This window comes from Mastigoproctus giganteus, chromosome 11 (genome assembly GCF_048544385.1).
Source record: "Mastigoproctus giganteus isolate SK-2022 chromosome 11, ASM4854438v1, whole genome shotgun sequence".
Taxonomy (NCBI): domain Eukaryota; kingdom Metazoa; phylum Arthropoda; class Arachnida; order Uropygi; family Thelyphonidae; genus Mastigoproctus; species Mastigoproctus giganteus.
The window spans coordinates 77,589,268-77,616,949 of NC_143585.1; the positions used below are offsets into that span (position 1 = coordinate 77,589,268).

The window sequence follows — 27,682 nt, forward strand, 5'->3', positions numbered from 1 at the left end:
ATAGTTTAATCCATATACAACATGCATCACTGATGAATGAAAAAACAAAAAATTAGAAAATTAAGGATATTCATGGGCTTTAATTTCGTTGTACTCTTGTTAGAGTCTAGTACAGTAGACAGTTCTTTTATCCTAATTTTCATCTTTAAAATTTTAGCATTTGTTCCCAGGATTCCAAAAACTTATTAACAAAGTTTCAAAAACTATAGCACAGCATATAAAATATACTTTCAATAACATATATCTTTGGATTCACATGTACCTGCTACTAACTAACTTTATCAGTTAATTCTGGTGGATGTGAAGGAAGAATACAGCCTCGATGTCTGGTGACTTCTCTTGCAGCATAAATTCCACACTGAACTGCATATTCAATATTTTTATCCTGAGAAAACATAGCTAAAAAACCACCAACGAATGCATCACCACAGCCAATTGTATCTACAATTTCTTCTACTGCAGGGATTTGATAAAATTTTAAGTTTTCTGATTGTATTACAAAAAGAGGATCTGGCCCTTGGGTTATGGCAACAATACGTGCATGCTGCTTCACATGTGGAAGTGACGCAATAAATTTTCCAATAATCAGAATATCATCAGTTTTTTCACCCAAACTCCTAACAAATGATTTAGCCTCAGTAGCATTCCCTATTACTATATCAGCATAATATATGCATTCCTTTAATGCTTGTGAGTGATTTTCACAAACATATTCGCCAGATAAATTCATTGCAAAGATTTTGTTATACTCAGTTGCTAATCTTGCTACATGAAATATGCAACTTGGATTATTAGATAATAAGAAGCCCTCTGCATATATTATCTTTGTTTCTGTAATAGACTGTTTTACTTCTTTTTCATGTAAAAAGCTTATATTTAATAATGATGCAGCACCCAATCTTGCACATAATGTCCTTTGACCATTAGCAGTTATAAGACCTGCAGTAACTCCAGTTGGAGCTGAATGATACTGGTACAGAATCTTTACACCAGATGATGTAAGCTTTTCAAAAAGTAAATTAGAATAATCATCTTGCCCAACAGAGCCAATGAAGGTAACACTTCCTGTTCCACGATCTTGCAAAATCCACTGTGCAACTCGTGCAGCATTTTGAGCTGAACCACCAGGAGTTAAAACTGGAGAAAGATGCATAAGCTCATCAAAAAGACCAGAATGTTGTTCTGAGGCTTCAATGGCCATGTCAGATTTCAGGTCATATTTTTTTAATAGATCATCCTCACAAAATGCTGAGATATCAAGAAGGGCATTGCCTAAAAATACCACCGTTCCAGTCATTTCTGTAAAGAGATCACTGAAAATGATATATTATATTTAAAAGCATATTCAAATTTTCAAAAAAAAAAAGAAAAAAGTTAATCAAAAGAATACTGTTTACTCTTAGAAAACCTCAATTCTATTCAAAATTTTTAGAATGCATATAAAACTCGGCTACACATTTATAGTTTCAGCGATTTGAGTTATCATGCACCAGCTGAACAGAGATTTCTATTCAGCTTCTAGTCTATGAATTCTGTGACTAATAAAAATGGAGCTTTCCTCACAAGTGATTTACACTGTAACCTTAACCTTTGTATTGTAGTGCAGGGTATCTACACAATTGATGGGGACAAACTAAGTGCTGTTATTATCATATTATATATTTATACCTTATATCACTTCTTTGTCAGAAAAAAAAAAAATTAAAACCTCTTTAGCCTTCTGAATAAATTCCTTAAAAAATTTTTTTTAAAATTTGTTAAGAATTCTGTAACTTACAGAACTCAAAAGAGTTGAGTTCTATAAGTTAGTGTTTGGAAACCAAGCACAGTGCAGTGCAGTGACATAATCAAGTATGCAAACTTTAAAAGGGTTGAATAAACTAAAGGCCAAAAGCATCTTTTCACATGACATACATAAGAAGGCATAAAATTAAATTGAGAGGGTACAATTGTGGAATATATGTCCAAAAATTTTCCTTTAGTCAAAGAGTGACTGACAGAATGCTAGCCCACAAGCTTGGCAGTTTATCTAAATTTAAAGAGAAGCCAGAGAAATAACTAACAGAAATGGGTAAATGAAGTGAAAGAAAAATAATGTACTCATGTCTCAAATATTTTTTTTTTTCCCAGTTAATGACATAAGCTTGCTTCCTTCCATCATTTTGCCAATACTAATACTGACCATTATTTTGGAATGCACTGAATTATGATTGATTCAGTTGGCTGCAGAGCAGTTTCTACAAATACATATAACGAGACTAAGACTAATTAGGGGGACTTCTTTGAAAAATCCACTTAATTAGTCTGGTGACGTTAAGTGGTAATAATGGAAAGTTCTTTGAAGTTCATCATATAAAAATGCGCTACTTATCTTCTATTTTAATTATATGCCTCTTGAATATAGACATGAATTCATTCTAAAACAATAACAGAATGCTAACATGCTTATTTTACATATAAGAGATCAATAAATCAACATCTCAAAATCAATTAAAAGCCATTAAGAATTGAAGATGCAAGCTGCAGCAACACTTCACACAGCAGATTCTGTAAACTGCTATGATACGCCAATTTACAGCAGAAATTAACAAATACTTATCAACATGCGGATTACTTCTAAGAATTGTAATATCAATAACTAAAAAATGTAATATCATAACAACAGATGTGTAATGTACCAACTGTGTGGTACTACACTCAGGGAAGTGTAAAGTGAAAAAGACCTGGGGGGTAATAGTGCGGTCAAATATGAAGTTTGCTGAGCAGTGCAGATGGGCTCCCGGGGCAGGTCATGGAGTCTTGTCAATGATATATAGGAATTTTTCTAGCAGGGACAGGGAGGTGATTATCCTGTTGTACAAGGCAATGGTCAGGCCACACCTAGAGTACCGTGTACAGGTCTGGAGGCCTCATTTTAGGAAGAATGTAGAGTTGCTAGAACGAGTACAAAGAAGGGCAACAAGATTAGTGAGGGGAACAAATGGGTGCTCTTACCAAGAAAGGCTTAAGTTCTGCAAATTGCAGTGCCTGGAGAGTAGGCACCTGCAAAGTAATCTGAATGAGGTGTATAAGGCCTTGAATGGGTTGAGCAAGCTGAATGCTGATGGGATTCTTCCTCTTGTTCAGATTAAGAACCTGAGGGGACATAGATTCAAATTGAGGAAAGACAGTTGTAGAATGGATGTGCAGAAGTTTGCCTTTAGCCAGTGGGTGGTTGGTTGGTGGAACAGACTTCCATCTTTTGTTAAGTTGATAGCCTAAATAAATTTAAGGCTGAGCTGAACAGGCATTTGGAACAAATGGAGGGGTGAAATGGGAGGTTTTTTTTTTTTTTTTTTTGGCTGATGCTGTATAAGCTTGCTCTCTTGCATCGTATGCCTCTGCTAATGCTAACATTCTGATTGAATGCTAATGTACATGAATACAAAATCTATAAACTTTTATAAACATTATTCTTATACATCATGTGGAAAAGGACTGAATTTGATTTCTGCGTGAATGAGAGGAACTTTTAGGGAGGGGCCCTCTTCCACACCATGGCTGAGCTAGCTCAGATGAGAGTTATATGGCTTCTTCCACAAATTCTTCCTGTAAAATAGGAAATCTGTTGGTAGCTGGACCTGGCAGCTACCAACAATTTGTCCCATTTTATCTAATTATTTTATTTCATTTATTTATTTATTATTATTTTGTTCTAGTTTCTCTTCCATTAGAGCTGTCTGATCTAATGGAAGAGAAACTAGATTACTGGTGCATAAACATTCTGAAAGCAGAGCAGAGAGTTCTATCGAGACAGGGTTTGCATTCCACACTAGCAGTGAAGGGCACTGGCAAAAGTGAGGAAACTATTGAGTCTTGTGACTGAAATTTTGCAAGCCCAGCTTATATAAATGTCCAAAAATTCATTTAACCTTGGCCCTCAAAAAATCCAGTACAAAATGTATATTAATTAAAAATGCAACATTACTATGCTTTTATGAAATGAAATGATACTTTAACACTAAATTACTATAAGTACTGAAAAACAAATCTTCAAATTGGTCAATTTCTTACAGGGGACACTGCTACCAAATGGGGAATCGCTTACAAATAAACCAATTTACACTACAATGCTATCAACAGGTACATATACAAGACATTGCTCAGATAAAGCTATATAAATAAGTGCAATGTAATGTGCTCACCTTTGTTTAGTTTCATTTTACTTGTCACTTTCTTTACTGCAGGTAAACCTTCAATATATTGTTGCCTTACATTGCAATAGAAGTAGAAATAGGAATTAAATCTGCTTATCTAAGAACTGGACAAGAAACAAAAATTAAGCATATCCCTTCGTGTCAATTCTCAGACAATGATGATGCGAGTTAATAAAGTAACGATGTAAATAAAGAGCTTCTAGAGAATAACAACAAATCTTCCAACTGTGCAATTAAATGTGAGCTCAAAAAAACTGTGGAAAGTAGTACACTTGCAAGAGTCACTGTCAAACTGAAAGGATAAATTAACAACTATACAGACAAATAAACTTGCCCAGGAAATCATAATATCTTACAACAGGGGACTTTCCAGATACTGCCTAGAATTTGTGGGTTGGTCACTCAAACACTAGCAAAACTTTTGTGAATTTATTGGATGGCTGTTTTCTACAGCAGCATGTTAGAGAGGCAACAAGAGAGAGCAATATTCTTGATCTGATTATCAGCAGCGACTCTTTATGCATTAAGAATCTGTAGATTAAAAAAATCACTAAATGGCAGTGATCACAGTGTAATGATGTGGGATTTACTTAAATATGATGATTTCCAACTACAAATACTAAATGGAAAGCATTCAGGAAAATAATCAGAGAAGGTACTATGTTTTCTATACCAACTAAAAGGCAGCATTCAAGGTTTAAAACTAAATGAAAGTCAGAGAGGAAAATTGCATAAAATGATTATAAATTATCAGGGGACACAGAAATCTACAGCAAGCATAAACTTGTCTTCAATCAAGTCAGAGAGGCAACTTGACCGAGGAAAGATAACATTAGACTAGCTGTACCCATTGCTAAAAGTTCGCAATTGGTAGCAGAGATTTTCTGTAGCTGTTCTAAAGAAATGTAGAATGTGTTTGTTCATGAGCAGGTAAACCAGTAAGTGTTGAATCCTTTCTTATTTCTGTAAAATAAAACTATTCTTTCTTTTAAGGTAGGCAGTGCTAGTAGAGAAAATTGGCACATTCTGTAAAATAAAACTATTCAGAATTTTTATATTTTCCCATATTTCTGCACACCTAGGAAGAAATATCTTCAATTTGAGATCAAATCCGTTAGGCCTATCATATGCAATGGCTACAGCTAGCTGTACCCATTGTGAAAATTTCTCAATTGGTAGCAGTTTTTCTCTAGCTATCCTAAAGAAATGTAGCACCCATGTAGTATCAATAGACAGGAAACCCTTGATTAGTGCGGTTAATGGATCCTTGAAATATACCGCACATATTAAAACCGCACTAATCAAACTTAAGAAACAATGGGAATAATTATAATGAATCCTTGAAAATTATAAAATTGTAAAAACATTTTTTCTTACTCAATACGTACCTATAATGCACTGCATAGTTCTTAAATTATTAAGGAATAAATTTTAAAAAAAGATAGTATGATTTAAATTTTATTTTTTGCAAAAAAACTTATCTAACTTCGATTGAACAGTGGTAGCTTTCTTCCTTTCCTCCATGATTTTGCGATAACAATCAATTTGCTTATCTAACCCTCGACGAACGTTCATGCTTCTCTCTGCATCTGGATCAATCTCTATTCCTTTGCTTTTTCAAGTGTATTAAACAGTTCTTCAAGTTTTTTGAATGAAATTTCTTTGGGTGCAATTTGCTTTTCTTCTGCTTCATTTTCGTCTTCTTCCTCGTATGCATGTTGATGCTCAATTTCAAGATCGTCGTTACTAAAGTCTTTTGAATGCGATTCCAATAATTCTCTAATATTTTCCGAATCTACTTCGTCAAAGCCGAAGTCTTTTCCAATTGTAGTAATTTCACCAATAACTTTGTTGACAGGATTAATGAAACCGCAAAAATCATTTGCGCATTTGAGCAAAAGATTCTGCCAGATTGCTCTCATGCAGCTGTTTGTCATTTCTTCCCACGATTTGTGTATGTTTTAATATCGTGGTTTTTTCCAAAATTCATCGAGAGTGATTGCGTCATCTCCAGTTGTAGCTTGAATTGACTGAGCAAACGTTTGTCTCAAATAATATGCTTTGAATGCTAAGATGTTAAGAAAAACAGCAAGGATTTCTTTACTTATATAAACTCTAAAAGGAAGGGGATGAATCTGATTGGTCCACTTGACATCGATGGTTCGACTGTTGATGATCCTGCTCAGATAGCAAACAAACTGAATGAGTATTTTGCCTCTACATTCACACATGAGGAATTATTAAGGTTTGAAAATGGCAGGTTATCAAATTGTAGCAGGATACTTAATGATTTTGTAATAACTGAAAGCAAAGTGGAGGAGAAATTGTTGAAATTAAACATAAGAAAGGCTGGGATGGATGGGATCTATCCAGTTATATTAAAGGAGATGGCAAAGCAACTAAGCAAACCCTTAGCCATAATTATGAGAGCATCCTTGGACTCAGGGGAGGTTCCCACGGACTGGAGATGTGCAAATGTATCCCCAATTCACAAAGGGGGATCAAAGGGTGACACCAGTAATTACAGACCAGTTAGTTTAACTTCTGTTCCTGGTAAAATAATGGAGTCAGTGGTTAAAGATGCATTGCAGGATCATCTAGACAAGAATGCAGCAATAATTCAGACACAGCATGGGTTTGTTAAGGGAAAGCCTTGTCTGACAAATTTGATAGGATATTATGATGTGGTTACAAAGGAACTGGATGCGAAAAATAATTTTGATATCATATATTTGGATTTCAGGAAAGCTTTTGACACTGTTGCGCATGGAAGACTGTTGTACAAATTGGAGCAGAATGGTATTAAGGGTAAGTTGCTACAATGGATAAAAGGATGGTTAAGTGGGAGAAGACAGAGGGTGGTAATCAATGGGTGCTGCTCTTCTTGGACTAATGTGATTATTGGAGTCCCACAGGGTTTGGTGTTGGGTCCACTGTTGTTTTGTATATTTATCAATGATATTGATGAAGGTGTATCAGGCTTAGTGTCGAAGTTTGCAGATAATACAAAGGTTGGCAGGGTTGTTAATGACAGTAATGGCAGTGTGCTACTGCAACAGGATCTAGATAATTTGCGCGTATGGGCTAAGAAGTGGCAACTGAAGTTTAACCTTGACAAATGCAAAGTACTACATATGGGTAGAAGTAACCCCAGAGAAACGTACCAACTGTGTGGTACTACACTTAAGGTGGTAGAAAATGAAAAAGACCTGGGAGTAATTGTGCAGGCAGATATGAAGTTTTCTGAGCAATGCAGACAGGCTGCCAGGGCAGGTCATGGGGTTTTGTCAATGATATATAGGAATTTTGCTAGCAGGGAAGAGGAAGTGATTATCCCTCTGTATAAGGCAATTGTCAGGCCACGCCTTGTGTACTGCGTACGTCTGGAGGCCTCATTTTAGGAAGGATGTAGATTTACTTGAGCGTGTACAGAGAAGGGCAACAAGATTGGTGAGGGGAATGAAGGGATCCTCTTACTAAGAGAGGCTTAAGTTCTGCAAATTGCAGTGGCTGGAGACTAGGCACCTGTGCGTTGATCTGATTGAGGTATATAAGGCCTTGAATGGGTTGAGCACGCTGAATTCTGATGGGATCCTTCCACTTGTTCAGATTACGAACCTAAGGGGGCATAAATTCAAATTAAGAAAAGACAGATGTAGAATAGATGTGCGGAAATTTGCCTTTAGCCAGCAGGTGGTTAATTGCTGGAACAAACTTCCATCTGTCGTTGTGGAAGTTGATAGGTTGAATAAATTTAAGGAGGAACTGGACAGGCATTTGGAGGGAATGGTGTGATTTTTTTTTTTTTTTTTGGCTGATGCTGCATAAGGTCATACATTTGCTTTCTTGCATCACATGCCACTACTACTACTAATGTAGAAATAACTCCTTGGTCCACTGGCTGGAGTAAAGAAGTCATATTTAGTGGAAGAAATATAACCTTCACATTGTTATTTAAATCATTGAGTGAGATAGGATGCCCAGGGGCATTATCTAAAATTAAAAGAACTTTGAAATCTAAATTATTTGCCTTGCAGTATTTTTCGACTGCGGGACAAAAATGCATAGTGAACCATTCTTCAAACAACTGCTTTGTCACCCAAGCCCTTTTATTTGATTTCCAAATTACTGGAAGGGATTGCTTGTTACAGCCTTTTAACGCTCTTGGGTTAATTGTACAATAAATTAGCATCGGTTTCAATCTGCAATCTCCTTCAGCGTTAACTCCAAGTAGAAGTGTTAATCTATCTTTGGATGCTTTATGACCTGGTGCGGTTGCTTCTTTTCTTGCCAAAAATGTTCTCGTTGGCATTTTTTTTTCATAAAAGGCCAGTTTCGTCGACATTGAAAATCTGACGATAATCATACCCATTTTTTTCAATTATTTTCTTCAGTTCAAATGGGATATTTGGCTGCTACATCTTTATCGGCACCAGCTGCTTCACCTGTTAATTTAATATTCTTTATGCCAGATCAAGCTTTGAAATTTTCTAGCCAGCCTTTACTAGCCGAGAATGTTGACGTATCCCCTTGATATTTGTTTTCTTTTAATGAAGAAAAAGGCTCAAAGCTTTAATCTTGATGTTATTTCCATCAATAGGAATGCATTTCTGATTACAATCTTCTAACCAAATAAAAAGCAAATCTTCCATTTCAATCATTAATGGACTTCTGTTCCTAGTGCATTGCATACTTAAAGATGCAGATGCCATTTTGCCTTTTTCCTGGTGCTCACCTGCTTTGTTCAAAACGGCGCGTATGGTTGACTCACCAAAGCCTAGTGCTCTACCTATGTTTGCTTTGCTTTCGCCATTATCAAATCTCTTAATGATGTCAAGTTTAGTATCCAAAGTGATGACTTTTTGTTTATTACCCTTTTTCATAGCTATGAAAGGTAATTTTAAAAAAAAATTGTTTTGTTAGGATGAGCGATAAGCCTGCCGCACTTCTACACTCATCGAGGATTGCTGAGGAACTGCAGAGCGACTAGTGAGAGTGAGTACTTTATACAGAGCACTTTCACACAAGATGAAATTAGCGCCAGATCCTCGCTAAACGCTACACAGGAATCACTAAAATTGAACAAATTGTGAAAAATCAGAGCGAAAATAATACAGAATGAAACATACATCACATACTACTTAAACTACATTAACTGTACATTTAGCATGATGATATAATATCTGCGTTAACGCTAAAATTATACAAGAATATGAGTTACCAGAGCAAATTTCAATTTCAGAGTGGTATGGGGTGCTGCTGTCGAGCATTTCGGAGTCGATTCCCTTGCATTTAAGTGGAAGACCCTGGTGAGTGCGTGTCACGTATTTGCCGCTTCAGGCGCCGTCGTGAGTTGCCAAGCACCGCAAGAAAAAAACAGCGCACTAATCAAATTTGATAACGCATATATTAGCATTAGCATTAGTAGAGGCATTTGATGCAAGAAAGCAAGCTTATGCAGCATCAGCTAAAAAAAAAAAAAAATAAATAAATAAATAAAAAATAACCACTTCCACTTCACCCCTCTGTTCATTCGAAATACCTGTCCAGCTGAGCCTTAAACTTATTTAGGCTATCAACTTCCACGACAAGGGATGGAAGTCTATTCCAGCAACCAACCACCCGCTGGCTAAAGGCAAATTTCCTCACGTCTATCCTACATCTGTCTTTCCTCAATTTGAATTTATGCCCTCTCAGGTGATTATTCTGAGCAAGAGGAAGAATCCCATCAGCATTGAGCATGCTCAAACCATTCAAGGCTTTATACACCTCTATCAGATCACCTCGCCGGTGCCTAGTCTCTAGACACTGTAATTTGCAAAATGTAAGCCTTTCTTCGTAAGAGCACCCTTTGTTCCATTCACTAATCTTGTTGCCCTTCTCTGTACTCGTTCCAGCAGCTCTACATCCTTCTTGAAATGAGGCCTCCAGACCTGTATACAGTACTCTAGGTGCAGTCTGACCATTGCCTTATACAAGGGAATAATCACTTCCTTATCCCTGCTAGAAAAATTCCTATATATCATCGACAATACACCATGAGCTACTCTTGCAGCCCGTCTGCACTGCTCAGAAAACTTCATATCTGCCTGCACAACCACCCCCAGGTCCCTTTCATTCTCTACCACTGTCAGTGTAGTACCACAGAGTTGATACGTTGCTCTGGGGTTGCTGTTTCCCATATGTAGTACTTTACATTTGTCAATATTAAGGGGATAGCATCAAAAAAATTTTGCGCACTAATTAAAACCACATTGTTCAAAACCGCACTAATCAAGGGTTTCCTGTATGTGTGTAAATGTATTCAGGATCAGTCTTTCAGAACAATCCTGAATATATTTGCAGAGACATGAAAAGGCATGTTTCTTCTTTTCTGCAAAGTACATTCAACAAGACCAGTCAATTGTAGTATAGCAACGGACATGTCTTCCACGTTCTGACTATGACATACTTCTAAATCCTTAAATTACTTACTTTAAATAACTTCGAAACGAAAAACAAATAAACTTGAAGTTGATATTGATAACAATAAAATGATGAGTTCTGAATGTCAATGAGTGTATGAGCTCGTGTGTGCATTGTGGGAACATACAGTGAGCAGTGCAATGGAATCCTAACGATTAGTTCTTTCTTTTAAGGTAAGCAATTTCACAACTGGTAGCACAGTTTTATTATTATTTTTTTTCTCATGGCCACGAATCATAGAATGTGCAAATTGTTAATCAGAAAAAAATGACTTATCAACTTGGACAACTGTTTGTTTAACAGTTAACATCTTCCTGTGGCTCCATCTATGAAGTGACTGTTGAATTATTCTCGTTTGTATTACAAAACTGGCCCATTCTGTAAAATAAAAATATTCGGAATTTTTAAATTTTAACAACTTTCTGCACACCTAGGAAGAGATATCTTCAATTTGAGACCTTCCAGCCTATCGTTCACTGACTGCCGAAAGAAAACAGCTTCCATATTAAATATATAAATTATATAACTGCTTGTGTTAACGCTAGAAGAAAAGCAATAAAGCACACTGGTCCACTAGATATGAATGGAATAACTATTGATGATGCCGTTCGGGTTGCTGAAAAGGTGAATAAATATTTTTTTATCTACATTCACATGTGAAGAAGTATTTTGGGAGGGAAGATAACAGAAGTATATCAAGTTATAACTGGGAACAAAATTGCTTCCTGATGCTCGAGAGAAAGCTGAAAGAGAAATTAGTATTGGTAATGGCAATATGATTCAAGAAAACAAAGCTTAAAGAACACCAGCCAAAAAAAAAAAAAGTTTATTTGCCCATTTCTTCCATTACTTTGTCCACACCTTCCATAAATTTATTCAACTACCCACCTCCTCAATACTAGGTTGAAGTTTATTCCAACAACTGATTACTCGTTAGCTGAATGCATATTTTCATACATCTATTCTGCAACCATTCACCTCCAAGTTAAATTTATGGGCCCTCGTGTACTTTACCTTAGAAAGAGTAAAGATGGCCATCAGCCTTTAATTTATTCATTAAAAGTTGAAGCTAAAGGTAAATAAGGCACCAAAAGATGACATAACTGATCCAATTATATTAAAAGCAGCAGCAAAAGGCAAACAAACCTTTTGAAGTAATTAAGGGGGCATCCTTGGATTCAGGGTGAATCCATTGTGGATTAAAAAGGCAAAGTGGGCAATTATAGTCCTTTCTGTTCCGGGGAAAATAATGGAGTCAGTGATTAAATAAATAATGCAGCATCATCTTGACAGAAATACAGTTATATAGCAATCAAGACACAGATTTGTTAACCCATCAGCAGGCATGAGAGGGATTGTTCTTCTAAGTGTGCAGGGTCATTTTGACATCATGTGCCTATATTTGAAAAATCAGCAAAAAATAATTAAAAATTGTTCACATTTTTGGTATCACCTATATATTTTCAATCATTTATGAACATAAATGTGAAAAATCTATTTTTTTTTAATTAATATTTGAAAGTAAAACTCCCTTCAGACCTGTTGGTGAGTGAAATGCAAATTGAAAAATCCACATGCTTCAATGCACCTACATTTGGGTACCAACCTGTCAGTAACACGAGTGCATGATGCATGAAATGTGTGCATTAACAGTTTGATTCCAAACAATGTTTCAATGTCATGAAACCAGAAAGCATTACCAAATGGAGGAAAGTATGCAGCAATAAAGCCAGTTTGCTATTGATAACTGCAAGTGTCAGATGCCTGCCAATCAACATGTGCATATAATTGGGTTTAACTAATTCAGGAATTTGTTTTCCCTAAATGTGCGATAATTAATAGACATTTCTGGAATTTTCAGTGGTGAAATCAAAGAAAACATTTTCAAACAGATATTATTATTATTATTATTAGCCATGGTGCAAAAAAGCCAGAGGCTTATGCTGCACCAGCCAAAAAAAAAAATTCTGAATTACCCTGAGAGAGAGAAGTAGAAGGGAGTCACCAAGAAAGAGAAGAATGATGATATCCAGCTCAGGACCCTAGTTGTGCCAAGTCCATACTCACCAGATGTGAGCCCCTGAGGCTTTAGGAGTTTTAGCTGTGTGTGCAAAATAAAGAGCATGAACTGCTGAAATACTGTCTGGGGTCTAATCAATCCTGCACTACTAACTCGTGGTTAAGGACAGATTTTGTCTTACCAATCTGTTCAGCTACTACAACACACAAAGGAACTGGATGCAAAAAATAAGTTTGGCATCATATTCTTATATTTCAGTACAGTTTTTGGTACTGTTCCTAATGAACAACAAAGGAGTAACTTGTCCCTAATGCTACACCACCATATTATTTGGGCAATGTATTAGCCAAGTTAGACAAGTTACTGATCATCAGGACACTGTGTAGTTATTAATAGACACTGCTCTTCTTGGACTAATATCATTAGAGGAGTCCATTGAGGTTTGGTGGGCCTTACTGTTTTCAGTATTAATTAATAATATTGATGTAGGCATATCAAGTTTAATGTCTAAGTTTGGTGATGATACAAAGGCAGAAATGCAAAGTACTACATCTGAGTAGCAATAATCCCAGAATAACATACTAACCAGGCAGTACCACATTCAAGATAATGGGCAAAGTAAAAGACCTAGTGGTAATTCTATAATTAAACAAAAGTTCTCTGAGCAGGATTGACAGGCATCTAGGATAGCTTGTGAAGTTCTGTCAATGGTATGCAATTTTTTTTTAATTCTGCTAGCAAAGACAAAGAGATCATTATCCTGTTGTATTAGATAATGATTAGGCCACACAATGAGTAAAAAATGCAGGTCTGGAATTGGTGCAGAGAAGAGCAAACAATGTTAATTTTGGTGCTCAAACACAATACTGCTCAATTCAAGAAAGATTTCAATTCTGAAAATTGCAGCATCTAGAAACTAAATGACTGTGAGTAGACCTGATCGAAATGTTTAAGGCTTTAAATGGATTGAGTAAACTAGATGCTAATTGCATACTTATTCTTTTTCAGAGGACACCCATAAGGGAACATTAACCAAAATTGAAAAAGAATGATTGAAGGATAGATGGGTGAAAATCTGCTTTTAACCAGAGAGTATTATTGATTGTTGGCACAAACTTCCATCTGGTGCTTTGGAAGTGGGTAGTTTGGATAAATTTAAGGAAGGATTAGATAAATTATTCGAGGATGGACAAATAAGGCTCTTTTTTTTTTTTTTTTTTTTTAACTGATGTTATACAACTTTGCTTTCATGAATCATTTTGCCACTACTACTAATATGAATGAATAACTCTATACTTTCAAACTGACCACTCAGCTATATACATGTCAATGCTTCAAAGGTTTTTATTTTGTTGCTTTTACATGTTATTATATTTATTTTTACATCATCTTATTCTAATGGAAGTTTGTTCCAGTATCAACCACCTTCTAGAGGAAAGCAAAGTTCTGCACATCTCCTGCAACCATCCTTCCTCAATACGAATTTATATCCCCATACATATGTACTCTGCACAAGAGGCAGAATGCCATCAGTACTGAGCTTACTCAATCCATTTAAAGCCTTAAACACCTCAAACAGATCTCCCCATAGGTGCAGTCTCCAGATGCTACAATTTGCAGAACTGAAGTATTTCCTGATAACAGCACCCTTATGTTCCCCTCACTAATCTCACTGCTCTTCTCTACACCCGTTCAAAGAGATCCTTCTGAAAATGAGGCCTCCAGACCTGTGTGCAATACTCAAGATATGACCCAACCATTTTCATATACAACAGGATAATCACCTCCTTATCCCTGCTGGCAAAATTCCTGTATATGATTGACAAAACTCTTTGAGCAGTCCTAGCAGCCCATCTGCACTACTCAGAGAACTTCATGTCTAACTGCACAATTACCCCAAGTCTTTTCATTCTCCACTACACTAAGTGTTGTTCCACACACTGGTGTGTTATTTTGGGATTACTGCTCCCCATATGCAGTACTTTGCATTTGTTAAACTTCAATTGCCACTTCTTAGCCCATCTGTCTAATTTTTCCAGATCCTGCTGCAGTAGCATACCATGATTACTGTTGTTGCCACCCTGCCAACTTACACATTAAGCCTGGTATGTCTTCATCAATATCAAAAACAACAATGGGCATAGCACTGAACTCTGAGGAAACTCCACTAATTGATATCATATATTTGGATCTTAGAAAGGCCTTTGATACTATTACACATGACAGACTGCTGCACAAACTGGAGCAGTGTGGCATTGGAGGCAAATTGCTGCTATGGATAAAGGGATGGTTGAGTGGGAGAAGACAGAGAGCAGTAATCAATGGACACTGGTCTTTGTGGACTAATGTTATTAGTGGAGTCCATCATGGTTCAGTGTTGGGTCCATTGTTGTTTTCTGTATTTATAAATGATACTGATGATGGTATATCAGGCTTAATGTCCAAGTTTGCAGATGATACGAATGTCGGCAGGGTTGTTAATGACACTAATGATAGTACACTGCTGCAATAGGATCTACAAAAGTTGAGCAGATGGGCTGAAAGGTAGCGACTGAAGTTTAAGATTGACAAATGTAAAGTACTGCATAATGTGAAGCAGTAACCCCAGAGTAACGTATCAACTCTGTGGTACTACACTGACAGTTGTAGAGAATGAAAAGGACCTGGGGGTAATTGTGCAGGCAGATATGAAGTTTTCTGAAAAGTGCAGACGGTCTGCAAGAGTGGTGTCTTGTCAATGATATACAGGAATTTTTCTAGCAGGTATAAGGAGGTGATTATCCCCTTGTATAAGGCAATGGCCACACCTTGAGTCATATATTTGGTCAGGATACAGGTCTGGAGGCCTCATTTTAAGAAGGATGTAGAGCTGTTGGAACAAGTACAGAGAAGGGGAACAAGATTAGTATATGGAACAAAGGGTTGCTCTTACGAAGAAAGGCTTAAGTTTTGCAAATTATAGTGTCTGGAGACTAAGCACCCGAGGTGACTGATTGAGGTGTATAAAGCCTTGAACGGTTTGAGCATGCTCAATGCTGATGGGATTCTTCCTCTTGCTCAGAATAATCCCCTGAGAGGGCATAAATTCAAATTGAGGAAAGACGGTTGTAGGATAGATGTGCGGAAGTTTGCCTTTAGCCAGCGGGTGGTTGATTGCTGGAACAAACTCCCATCTGTCGTTGTAGTTGATAGCTTAAATAGATTCAAGGCAGAACTTGACAAACGTTTGGAGCGAGTGGATGGGTGAAATAAAGGGGTTTTTTTTTGGCTGATGCATTCTTGTATCATGTACAAATGCTATTGCTAATAACAGATGACCAAGAGCAGTTAGTCATCTGCTGATAACCACTAATGTCCACTCCCACTCAACCAGCCATAACAGTAACTTTCCCCTAATGCCATGCTGGTTCAATTTGTATAGCAGTCTTTTATGTGGAACAGTGTTAATTAGAAAAAGAGGCTGTAATAGAATGCATACACTATCGAATCATAGTTATGTTTGCTTAGGAATATAAAGTGATATGTACCCTTACAGCACATTTTTTTATACAACGCAAGTTACACACCTGATCACCATGGTTACTTTGCTCAAAAAAAAGAAAACACAAATAATAAAAGGAAAGCTTTTGCTAACCCGTGATCACATTCTGCCTTTAAAACAACACACACACACACACACACACACACACACACACACACACACACACACACACACACACACACACGACCTTGGCTTATGGAGAAGGCCACTTTTAATTCTACATATAACTCAAAAGTAAATAGTGTCATTAATTACAGTCTAATGGCTGCTACTTACTGTCTTACCAAACTAATATTAAAAGTAGTAGGGGATTTTTTTTAATATTAAAATTGCCACAGCCAAGTGATAAAGTGTTAGGGTACAAAACTATATGTGCTTTGAGTGACTATGGTTCAAGCCCAGGTGACTATTGAATACAGTAATATTCTGGTATTCTTTCTGTGAACTCCTCTGACGTTCTGTGGTCAGCTCGGAGTATAAACAGAATTTATTATTATATTAGACTTCAATATAAATATAACTTTTATTTAAAAACTATATATATAAAATGAGGTAAGACACTCATTCTATGAGATATCCTTAAAATTTTCATGACATACTCAATAAATAAATTTATTTATTTATACCAAAAACCCATATTAGAAACAACTATATTTTTTGTATACCATCTCTTCCACATATTACACCACATGACACTATCGAATCATAGTTATGTTTGCTTAGGAATATAAAGTGATATGTACCCTTACAGGCATTTTTTTTATACAATGCAAGTTACACACCTGATCACCATGGTTACTTTGCTCAAAAAAAAAAAAAAAAAAGAAAACACAAATAATAAAAGGAAAGAATCCCTGTCCTGCTTGCCAAATTATTTTAAATGTCCATGTTTTCATCTGGACATATTAAGAGATTCTTCTTATTATAGCAAATAAATTTAGTAAATAATTTTATACAGAAAGTATATAATACTATGTATACCATTCCAGCTATATAAAAATAATGAATATAATAAGCATGTCACGGTCAGTGTATTAAAACAGTTCAAATGGGCACTGGTGTAAAGTTGCGTTTTAAAATAAAACAAATGCTCATGGAATGTGATACTATTCATTCTGATGAGTAACTACTTATTCTGCAAAATACAATCTACAGCATAATGTTCTGGGGCCAATACCAGACTACTATTCACATACGAATGAATTATGTTTATTATCAATATCTTTCATATGAAAGGTAAAAGTAATTACATTCAGTATTCCATGAGTGCACAACACACTTTTTAACAAGCTGACTGAAACCAAATGTACTCAAAAAGTGATGAAGACTGCATAAAAGAAACAAATAAGCATACACTATCACAATTTATAGAACCAGGGGTGGGCCGTCCCGAGGGTGAAAGGTTTGCACTGCACTGGGCACCAACACTCAAGGGGTGCCTGAAAACCTGAAACTTACATACACATATGAAGAAAATTTTAAAGGGAGGGGTGGCACCAAATTTCAATTGGAACCTGGGCACCACATACCCTAGGAATGTCCCTGTATACAACTTCACCAATCACTGTAATACTTTAAATGACAGAGAGTTAACACAATCTATAAAGGAGCTATTCACATGCAGGAGGTGTGGAGGTATAATGCAGGTGTGGTGGCAGATTCAAGGAGTAGCAAACTGTTACTAAATAAGTTTTTCATTAAAAATAACATGAAATATTTGGGCTCTCACAAAAAAAAACAAAGCCTGTTTTTCCTGTCAGATCTATTGTTAAAAACAGATTATAAGAGTTTATCTTCCTAACTCTCTCAATTACAAGAGAGATACGAGAAGGCAAAAGATTATGAGATCTCTCATAGTTGCCATTTTGTGAAATGGGCTAATGTAAAATTTTAGACTGAACAGATTAGTATTTTCACTATAATTTCTTGTCACAACCAACAAACTAGTTAAGCCAGACTATTAAAATAAAATAAATAAAATACAATATGAAATATACATAAATAAAGCATTAATGCTTTTATCTGTTTTAAAATACAATAAAAGCATTAAAATAAAGGAATAAAAATAGTAGCTTCTGGGGCGAGGTGTCCCTTCATCAGCTAGTTAGTGTATAGTGCACTGAGTATATAATCTCATAAAATTTTATATGAGATTATACTCAGAGCACTGTACACTAACTGGCTGATGAAGGGACACCTAACCCCAAAAGCTACTATTCTTATTTTTATTCCTTTATTTTAATGCTTTCATAGCTATTTTAATGCTTTATTTATGTATATTTCATATTGTATTTTATTTATTTTATTTTATTTTAATAAAGTCTGACTTAACCAGTTTGACAGTTGTGATCAAGAAATCACAATGATATGCAGCCTGATGCCCAAGGCCTGTTTTCTAAAGATTAGTATTTTCACTTTAGACAAACAATAAACCTATTCAACATGATTATGCTCAAATCACTACAAACACTGGAAAAGTCAGCACCAGTCAACTTTAGTTGACTGGTGCTGCCTTTTGATTCATATTGTCAAGGTCAGTTCTACTCTGTGTGTGCAATATAACTGTGTAAAGCTAGGAAAAACTATATGCCCAGTGCCAAACACTAGATTTTAAAAACACAAAACAATATTTTTTGTTATACTGTAATAGGAATATGTATTAATCTAAAGACAAGAAAATCAGGTACAACCTTACAAGCAAAGTGCAAAACACAAATCATAAAACACAGTATTGTTCATGAAACTGCTTTATGAACAGGGCTGTTTTATGTCTGAGAATAAAAAATTTTAACTCTGAGTTAACCAACAATTTTTATTATGAGTCAGTAGAAAATGTAGGACCAGGTGCAGCATATTCTCATTCCCACCATGCATAAAGTCTATATTAATCTAATATCCAACTAAAGAATAATGAATATCACTCAAATATATTCAGGAATTCATACTTAATGCTAGCTGATGAAGTTCACACAACTTTAACAACCTAGAAATTGATGCAATCTGTTTTCAGTTATAAATGGCAAATGAATCTGCAATTTTTATTATCAAAAACAAAGATTCTGTTTTTCTTGGGATGTGAAACTGCCACTACTAATTAAAATCTCACCAATGTTGATTTTATAAAATTAATTGTATTATATGAACAACCAGATTGGCTTTATCTAAATTAAAGTTATAGTATTAAAACAGCATAATGAGCAAGGAAATGAACTTATTCTGCATTAAACTTAATCTGCCAAAATATATATACAAGGGGGTACAAAAAGTTTGTACCCTTAACCAGAAATAATAGCTCTAGAAAGGTAAAACTTCACAGGAACTTTAATCCTTTACTACGTACTCTCCATGTATAGTAACACATTTCTCCCATCAATGGATCAGTTGTTTAATACCTTTACCATGGAGGATGTCTGTGTGTGTGTGTGCGTGTGTGTGTGCTAGGTGCAGAGAATGCAAGGAAATTACGTGCCAACTCAGCGTTCTGATGGGTATCTATGAGAGCTTGTAGAGTCAGGTGGATGCCCTCGAAGGAATTAAAATGGGGGGGGCATCAAGTTCTCGGCTACCAAACTCAATGCCAGAGCACACTCTTACCAGGCAATGTAGCAGCAACCTTCAGGGAAGAATACGCTGGTCCCACAGGAGCTAGTTATTGTTGGTGACTCGATTGTCAGGGAAACAGGAAATATATTGTACAAAAAGGATAGGTGGAATAGGACCAGGGTATGTCTGCCAGGGGCAAAAGTTCATAACATTGTAGAGCAGATATCAACTTTAAAGGAACAAAAGGTGATATCATTGTACATGATGGCACTAATGACATGAAGTGTAGGAGATCTGTGGATTTACTAAGCAAGTACAGGTCAATGCTGAAAAAAAGTCCCGAGTTAGGGTTAAATTTGATAGTGTCTGCAATCCTGCCCAGACACGACAGGAGGGACTTTATGATGAGAGCCTTGTCAATCAATTGGGCCCTGGAGAGACTGTGCAGGGCTCATGGGGTTGAATTTTTCTCAGCATGGTCTGTGCTTGTTAACAGGACAGATTGTTTCTAGAGGGATGGGATACACTTAAATAGAAAGGGTGCAAGGATATTTGCTGATGCTATTGAGGAAATGTTAGGTGGGTCGGAAAACTGCTAGCTGAGGGGGGGATTCACAGACTAATAGATTAACCGTAACCACAGGCAGAGGTGGAAATGATTCTTGTACAGATTCTATTGTAATGAGCAGCAACCTAGAGAGCCGGTTGCTGGGGATTTCAAGAGCTGCTGGAAGTCATCATGTATATACATGGCCTGTGTTAGGGTAACTAAGAGTAAGAACAGGTGCATGTATACTTGCATGTACACCACTGCTAGGAATATAGTTAATAAATTTGATGAATTTTAAGTGCTGATCAAGACATCAAAAGGCACATATTGTTGGGATATCAGAGACATGGTGTCATACAGATATAGGCAGTGCAGAATTGGAATTTGGGAGTACAATGTGTACAAAAAGGATAGGGAGAGTAGGAAAGGAGGCGGGGTTACTGCTAGTTAAGAAACACAATCTAAGGAAGTGAATCCAGTTGACATTGGTAGACACTGCAATGTTGAGTTGGTTTGGTATTACATAAGCACTGGGAAAGAGAAAATGAGAGTAGGAGTGTGTTATAGGCCTAACAACTCTAATGAGTACAATGAACAACTGTGCAGAGAAATATAGTGAGCCAGTAAATCAGAATGTTTTGTAATGGGGATTTTAACTTTCCAGATATTGACTGGAACTTCAGTTGGTCACTTGCACGTTTTGTGGATTTATTAGATGATTGTTTTCTAGAGGAACATATTTGAGGGGCAACCAGAGGGAGTAATACTCTTGATCTGATTATCAGTAGTGATTCTTCAGGGATCTGCAGATAAAGGAACCACTAGGACGCAGTGATCACAGTGTGCTGAAGTGGGATTCACTCAAAGAGATAACTACCATCAAGGGTAAAGGGAAGGGTTTTTGCTTTCGTAAAGGCAACTACAGTGGTCTCAGAGATTTTTTTAGGTTCTATACAGTGGGACCAACTGATGATGTTACCAACAGTAAATTCTAAATGGGAAGCATTCAAGGAAGTAATTTTTGAAGGTACTAGGCTTTTTTGTTCCAACTAAGAAATACTGCTCTATGTTTAGGCCCAAATGGATGTCAGATGAACTAATGAGACTCGTGGCACAGAACAAAAATGCATGGGATGCCCATAAATTGTCAGGCGACACAGAAGCCCATGGTAGATACAAGCTAGTCTGTAATCAAGTCACAAAGGAGGTTAGGCAAGCAAAGGAAGATTATGAAAAATCTTTGGCAAAGGATGCAAAGAAAAACAGCAAAGACTTCTTTACTTATATAAATTCTAAAAGGAAGGGAATGAAACAGATTGCTCCACTTGATAACAAAGTTTCGACTGTAGATGATCATTCTCAGATAGCTGACAAACTAAATGAGTATTTTGCATCTACATTCACACAAGAGGAGTTATTCAAGGAGAAGCGGGCCAGATGTTTATCAAACTCTAACAGGGAGTTATATGCCTTTGTAATAAATGAGAGAAAAGTGGAGGAGAAATTGCTGAAGTTAAACATAAGAAAGGCACCTGGGGTAGTGGGATCTATCTAGTTATATTAAAGGAGGTGGCAAAGAAAGTTAGCAAACCCTTAGCCATAATTATGAGAGCATCCTTTGACTGGGGGGGGGGGAATCCCCACAGACTGGAGATATGCAAATGTATCTCCAATTCACAAAGGAGGATCAAAGGGTGACATGAGTAATTACAGACCTGTTTGTTTGGCTTCTGTTCCAGGGAAAATAATGGAGTCACTGATTAAAGCAGCATTGCAGGATCATCACAAGACAGCAGTAATAATTCAGACACAGCATGGGTTTGTCAATGGGAAATCATGTCTAACCAAACTGATTGGATATTATGATGTGGTCACAAAGGAACTGGATGCAAAAAACAATTTTGATATCATATACTTGGATTTCAGGTAAGCTTCTGATACTGTTGCACATGGAAGACTATTATACAAATTGGAGCAGTGTGGCATTAAGGGCAAGTTGCTACAATGGATAAAAGGATGGTTGAGTGGGAGAAGACAGAGTGGTAATTAATGGATACTGCTATATGTGGATTAATGTTATTAGTGGAGTCCCTCAGGGTTCCATTGTTGTTTTGTATATTTATCAAATGATATTGATGAAGGTATATCAAGCTTAATGTCAAAGGTTGGCAGGGTTGTTAATAACAGTAATGACAGTATGCTGCTGCAACAGAACCTGGAAAACTTGGTAGATGGGCTGAGAAGTGGCAACTAAAATTTAAAATTGACAAATGCAAAGTACTGCAAATGGGTAGCAGTAACCCCAGAGAAATGTACCAACTATGTGGTGTTACACTCAGGGTAGCAGAGAATGAAAGAGACTTGGGGGTAATTGTGCAGTCAGATATGAAGTTTTCTAAGCAATGCAGACAGGCTGCCAGGACAGGTCATGGGGTTATTCCTACATTTAACATGCTACCCAAATGAAAGCTTCATATAATCCAGTCTACTGCTGCTCATTAACATTTTACAATTGTGCCCTCTAGTTCTTGTATCCCTCACCAGTGAGAATATTCCTTCCTCATTCATCTTACTGATTGCCCTCAGTTCTTTATATACTTCAATCAAATCTCCCCCCCCACCAAAGATGTCTAGTGGCTAAGCTCTACAGACCACGTCTCCCTAGGCACAATTCAGCCCAGAGGCTCTTGTGGCAAAATAAACCTCCAATAACAATCACTTCACCTAAACCATTCTCCATTGGAATAATGCTTATCTCTATTTACCAATTTGGTCACCCTCCTTTGCTCCTTCTCTAGACATTCTATATCTTTCTTTTTTTAGATGCAGTTGACAGATCTGAATACCTAATCCAAATGTGGTCTCATCATCATCTTATAAAGATGGATGATTTACCTTCAACTTGCAAAATCTTAGAACAGCATCCTTCCTGTTGCCTGTTTACGTCAAATGTTGAAGTTCATAGATTCTGTAACCCAAAAGACTTTCGCATCCTGAAGATCCTTTAATTCCTCTCCACCTCATCTATAAACTATTTCTGGGTTTCTGTTCTCCATACACAATACCCTACACAAAACTTAATTGCTTTTTTTCAGATCATGCTTGCAACTGGTCAGTATCTGTTTTGAAGCATCATAGCCTAGTTCTGATCATTAACCATCAACACAACACCTTTAAGTCATCAACAAACTTTGACAGCTTCCCCAGCCACAGGTGCCATATTGAGTAATTAGAATAACTGAATCGATAATATATTTTTAAAATATGACAATCAATATTATAATTAATTATAAAAACCTGTCACTTCTATATAAAAGTATAATTTTATGGATAATAATTTTATATTATAATTACAATTTATATTTATGAAAACAAAAACATATTTCTAATATTCAGTCATTAGCATCAAAATCTAGTTATACTTCTGAAGATAAAAAACAAGAGCAGTCCAAACACTGATGATATAGTTTTAAATAGCATCACGTCACACGGGGGTGAGTCCCAGGACTTTCTTGGGGAGGGGCTAAAGCAGTGTTGTGGGGAATCACTGAACTTTGTCACAGCATTAAAAATCCACATTATTTTGATTATGAAGAAGCCTATAGCCTGGGGGAATGTGCTAGGGACTTACATAAGCCCCTTATTAAATTTTTGGGAATTATCTGACCCCTTGTTTTAAAAAAATTTGTTTTATAAAATGCTACAGATTATTTTATCAGGGAATAACCATTAGCTGAAATTCTTCTTGAGTGAGTCCTTTTTAACAAATTTCCACTCCTGACTATAACTCATACCTAGGAGCACCCCCGACAACACAAGTTAATTTGAAACATAAATAATGGTTCTTTCACTTCTACATATTTATTCAATGTTATTTATTTCAGTAATCAGTGGAACTAGAAAAAAGGAGGACCAGCTAAAGACTGAACCCATGTAGGGTGGCTCAGGTCTTGGTACACATTAAATAGTTACAAAAGGGAACAGAATTAAATAGTTACAAAAGGGGACATAATTGGGAGTTCATGTTTTTGGGAGAGGGGAAACAGTGTGAGTTAAAACTGTTCTGTTTATAGATAACACAGAAGCATAACATGCAAGAACATCTTAAGGTAGGATATTTAGCACCAATTATTCCCACCATAGAATCTACCTTTTATGTTAGCTCTCAATGCCACTGACTGACTCAGTATACACCTGAAAGATGCAGCTTTTTTAGATGAATGTTGTAAATGTAACTGAACTTCAGATGACTATACAGAAGTAAAAAGGGAAAAAAAAAAAATGAAAGGTGGCACTGGGTTGGCTACTTAACTGCAATGTTAGCATTACATTTTTTACAACAAGAATCTACTAAGATGCCTTTTCTCAGTGTGCACTTCTGGAATAATTAATAAACACTGAAAAATGTAGTTAGTTAAAACATCATTCCTGTTCAACAGAAAGCTGCTTACATGAATTCATTTTTATATTCTTACTTATCTCTTGATTTTTAAGGAGTCCTTATGTGCTGTAATGTAATAACTAGATCGTATATATAGTTTAGCTTAATTTTCAATATAGCAGAGGTGAGTGCTGAAAATTAAGCTAAGCTATATATACGATCTAGTTATTCTTACTTATTTAAAGTACTTCAGTTAGTTTTCAATTTTGGATGTCAGTGCACAAAAAAAAAAGTTTTTATGGATGGGGTCAAAACCATCATTATGGATGAAGATATAAATAGTTAAAAATTCACACTATATAATTAGTGACTATTTCCAAAGTTATTTTCATTAATCACCAATCAAAAAATGAAGTGGGTGGATAAAAGTTAAAATAATTTTTGATATAAACATTCCAGTTTACAAATTTTGGTTGATTTTTAAAGAAGTTACATAACAATTAACATGGACATATCACTGTGTTATTGTATCACTGTAAACTGAGTAGCCAGGTTATTAAGTACATCAACCTAATGGCAAGTTCTTAAAATACTAAAAACAACGCCAGTTGCAGTAGCATGAATTGCACAAGGTGCCAAAAGCTCTTATAGGGTGATCAGCCAAAGTAGACTTGATTGCATTTGACAGTTGCCTTAGATTGGATGGCAGCAGATCTCTGCAAACAGCTCATTCTGTTTACAGCAGAGATCATCCCAATGACACTCAAATGATTGCAATCTGGTGACTGGGCATGCTATTGAAATATATTAAAGTTTCCCCCTCATGTTTCTGGTACCCTCCTTGAGTGATCCACTCTTTGTAACATGGCACATTTTCTTGGTGAAAGTACCAGCAGAAAATGGATAAACTGTGAACATAAAAGGGATGCACCTGGTTGGCAAAAATGCTTAAGTAAACTGAGGCACAGGTGCTAATCCATAAATGAATCAGCATATGAGGGGACCTAATGCAAGTCACTAAAATACCATTGTCCATATGATTTGCTGCTGGCATGAAACAACAGGAACCATGATTTGTCAGACCAAGAAGCCTATTCCACCCCTTTCTCCTCAAATAAATCAGAGTTCATGTGCCTGCTGCTGTACCCATAGCTGCTTGTTTTTAGCTGGGTAAGAGGGGTCCCCCATGAGGTTATCTGCTGCTATACCCTATTCATGACAGATCAGATGAATTCCATGCACCTTTGCACACTACCACTGTACTGAGCTCTCATTTGGCAATTACTCTCATCCATTAGATTGGATAATTCTTTTCATCCCTGTCAACCTCTAACATCAACAAGCTGTATATGACTACATGACTACTATGACTGGGATATTAAACCACTCTCAGTACACTCTGAAAACTGTTGTGAGTGAGCCCACCAGCAAGGCCAAAGTCAGGACCAGTTGTAAGTGAGTGCACAGAGAGGCAATGCATCAAACCTTGTGATATCATCCACACTCAAAGTTGCTATGGTCATGACATTAGCCCATTCCCTCACTACATACACAATCCCTCATTATCTGATTACTTGCTTTTTATGGCCTACTTGGAACATGTGACAATGTCTCTGATGGAGTGGTCACTGCTTTGGATAATGAGTGTACCTAATAAGTTGGCTCTTCACTATATATCTAAATAGAGTATCCATATGAAATGTTATACACTATATATCTAAATACAGTTAGATATAGGAAATTTTTTTTTGGCTGGTGCAGCATAAGCCTCGGGCTTCCTTGCACCATATAGCTAATAATAACAATATCAATATACCCAGTAATAATTAGGTAACAAAAAAAATGTAACGATAGGAATGACATTAAAGTTTTCGAATATAACTATACATGAGTTATGAAAGATTAGAAAACCGCTGCTAAATCAGAAATCATGCATTATTATGTGTGGTAATCGATACCTGCATATATATATACGCTATCTACAAAGATAGCATTCAGGTTCATTTACTTCATTTATTTACGTTCATTTATAAACTTTACGTGACGAAAAGTTTATAACGTCCTATTTTGGATAATAAAGTTTAGTACTGTATACAATAAAAAAAAAAAAAAAAAGTAATCACTTCGATAAGATATGAAATGGAGGAAATTTCCATAATTACGTGGATATGCAATCAAAAAACACGGATGCATTATTACGAGTGATTCACCGAACACCGTCAATTAATGGAAATATACTATTATCTTTCTCTAATTATTTTTCTCTTTTTCTTCCTCTCCTCACAATATTCTAACTTACTTTACCAAAAAAAAAAAAAAAAAATCATAAGTTGAAGAGTATCATACCCACGTGATTTGTTCTTATCAATCAACGAACGTCTTCTAAATTTTGATTTGAACTTGGGCAAACGTTAAGTAAGTACAAATACTTTCTTTTTTTTAAAAAAAAAAAAAAGGGTACGCTTAAAATTTTTAAACTGTTATTTCACCATGTATGTGCATGGTGGAAAGACCGGCACATACACCAGTACATGGTTCCGTTTGTCACTTCTTCCAATGTGCAAGAAACCATAAAATGATATACGGTAATCATTGATAGGCGTAACTAAAATCTTGATACGCTGAGGCACAAAGTACTCTGTGGAGCTAAATCCTTTACTTTAGCGTCAATAATTCCTACATTTCTTGCGGCGCATCAACTCCGGCTGTGAATACGCTTTAGAATATGGTACCCCTTCCAATTGATCATTGCGATTAGCAGTGATTACATGTCTAGTACGCTATGGTTAGTCTTAGGGTGTTTATCCCCCCCCTCCCTTGCCGCTATTTAAAAAAAAAAAAAATTGGGAACTCATCTTCCGATTTAAAAACAGCGTAAAGGAGGGGGAGAGGAAGGAATAACACACCAACTAAGACTAACTAAAGCAGACTAGCATGTCAATCACTGCTACTCGCAAAGATCAATCGTAAGGGGTACCAGATTGTA

The 27,682-nt window shown here is 36.2% G+C and overlaps 1 pseudogene across 1 annotated transcript; it reads right to left on the reverse strand.

The window, feature by feature from the left end:
* Positions 1-83: 83 nt before the first annotated feature.
* LOC150078152 (uncharacterized) lies at positions 84-27,124 on the reverse strand (annotated as a pseudogene). Its single transcript, XR_016547614.1, has 2 exons — positions 27,043-27,124; positions 84-1,299 (listed from the first exon to the last, which is right to left on the reverse strand). The product of XR_016547614.1 is annotated as an uncharacterized LOC150078152 (transcript).
* Positions 27,125-27,682: the final 558 nt, after the last annotated feature.